At 38.9% G+C, this 2,462-nt stretch overlaps 1 long non-coding RNA gene across 1 annotated transcript; it reads right to left on the reverse strand.

Annotated features, from left to right (window-relative positions):
- Nucleotides 1–1,076: 1,076 nt before the first annotated feature.
- Nucleotides 1,077–1,779, reverse strand: LOC118566568. Its single transcript, XR_004933118.1, has 2 exons — nucleotides 1,736–1,779; nucleotides 1,077–1,533 (listed from the first exon to the last, which is right to left on the reverse strand). It is a non-coding gene; the product is annotated as an uncharacterized LOC118566568 (long non-coding RNA).
- Nucleotides 1,780–2,462: the final 683 nt, after the last annotated feature.

The raw sequence follows: 2,462 nt of genomic DNA on the forward strand, positions 1-2,462 counted from the left end.
ACTATCTTAGGCACGCAAGGCAAACGGTCTTGTGGCTCTTTGACTTGCGGAGAAGGCCTTCGTTTATATGACAAAAATCCTGCAGGCGCCACTTGTCTTCTGTTCTTTCTCTGACACATTTCTCCCACTTGGTGTTCGGAAATGTTTTGCAGGCAAGACATCGCTGGGATGAGGTGCCGCTCTGTTCTGCTGACTGACCAGCAACAAGTCTACATGTTGAAATTAAACACAAGATAAGTCAGTGTTTTTTTTTTTTTAAATGCGGGGTTCTGTTAAAAGGTTATAAGGTGGTAATATCTTACTCGCAGTAGATAACTCTCCACATATCCGTCTTAGTTGGTCTCGGAGGCTGAAGCTAACGGCTAGCTCAAGAGTAGCGGTGGCTAAAGACAAATTGTGAACTGAAGTCTTAAATCTCTTTGTTTATGAATTCAAACCCTGTGCAGTATTTCATTCGACGTGCAATACATTTTTAACAAAATCAATTTTGTTAATCGTGTTTTGAGCCAAGTAATGAAAACGTTGATATATGGGAAATAATGCTGGACCAAATCTGCTGTCTTAGAACAGTGAGACGTATGGATGGGTTACGATTTTTTTTTTAATGACTATTTACATAAAAACATGTGTTTTTTTGTTTTGTTTCCTTAAGTCTACTATGAAAATATGCAAAAACGTTGCGCTGTTACGTTTAGTGGGATTGATCAAGAATGGTGTGAATATTAAACCTATTTATACAATTAGTCTAGATCAGACATGAAAGAATTTATTTGAACTGATGGGTATATCTGTCACTTCTCCTGATGCCCACCCAGCACCCCTCCACTTTTAGTGTCCTATTGGGTTTTAACAAAAAGATGCACCACGCATTCATGTTACACATATAATAAATGAAATGCGCCCTTTCACAGGAAAACATGCCTATTCTTGTCAGAGCTGCAGTCTTATAGTTTTCTTTTCAGGTCTTAACATACAGAACATAGGGCGGGTGTATGATCGCAAGTCCAAGTCAGGTTTCAAATCTTTAAGGTGTGAGTCTGTGAGGGTTTTACATAGACCAGCCAAAGAGACATTGATGAATTTTCAAAAATATATTCTTAATTTATTACAAAAATTCAAAATATATTCAAAAATGATAAATTGGGGCCCAAAAACTGAGGTCAACATAACAAACTACAACTCATGTAGTAACACAAAGAACTCAAGCACAAAACTGACCTAACAAACGAGACATGAGGGGGAACTTAAATAGTGGCTGATCAGACCACTGCTAATTCACACACAGGGGGTAGTTAAACACACAAGAACTTAAACAAATACTGGTCAGCACATAACTAAATCTTTAAATTGGATAAATATTACTATTGAACTAAGTTACAAAAAGAAGATACATTAAAGAAATGGTAAAATTAAATAAACTAAAGGCAAAATTTCCCCTTCCTCTGGCAAACAAATGGAACGACCCGCTGATGAAGTTTGACAGCCATCAGCTGGAGCTCATCTGTATGATTTCAGCTTCCGGGCCAGAGGAAACTGGTAACTCAAAAGAAGAAAATTAATTTGTTGCATTTAACAAAATACAAGAGAACTGACAAACAAAGTTAACTAAATGTGTGCACTGCAAATAGTTAACTAAAGTGTCAGACTAATGAAAACAATTTTAAAGAGATGAACCTAAACTATTCACTAATCAATATGTAAAGTAATATTAAAAAGAATAACAGAAACCCTTTACCATTCCTGTCTCTGTGTGACAGTTGGAACAGCTGTCACAGAGTCATAACATATCAGAAGTCTTTGTTTCTTGCCACTCAAAGGGAAGTTTGAGGCTTCTGACCTAGACCTTGAGCCGAAATCTAGTCTTTCATTTTCAGGGAAAGTCTAAAGGCCTATTTATACCCTACGTTTGGCCTACACGTCCGTATTTCTGTCCGTACGTTCTATCCGTTGACTCCTTCATACCTCCGTCCGTTGAGGTGTGCAATAACCAATATTTACTCTAGGTGGCAGTGCTGGGCGCCAATGATTCCTCACTGATCAAACATGGGGACGATCCAAGACGTGATTTTGTTGTATTTGCTCCGTAAGTAAACTTTTTGTTTGTCCCTGTGCCCCGGACACGACACATCATATACGTGGGTAGTTGCGGACAAGCTCCGCAAGTCGTTCCTCGAATCCCGCCATTGTTTAAAGCCCAGAATTCTAACCTTCTTCGTGATTTTGTTGACATTTTGTACTACAAACTCAATAGCGCCCCCACCGTTTCCAGTAGTATTGCTCCGTATTGATCCTTTTCGTCCGTAATCGTAAGCTCCCAATTTTCGTGTCAAAATACGGACGAAATCGCCGGTTAGAACGTATGAAACACTCCACACGTATCCGTATCCATCTTTAACGTCAGGTATGATTGGGCCTTAAGGCTACGTTCACACTGCAGGTCTTAATGCTCAATTCCGATTTTT

The sequence above is a fragment of the Fundulus heteroclitus genome, chromosome 17 (genome assembly GCF_011125445.2).
Source record: "Fundulus heteroclitus isolate FHET01 chromosome 17, MU-UCD_Fhet_4.1, whole genome shotgun sequence".
Classification (NCBI taxonomy): Eukaryota; Metazoa; Chordata; class Actinopteri; order Cyprinodontiformes; family Fundulidae; genus Fundulus; species Fundulus heteroclitus.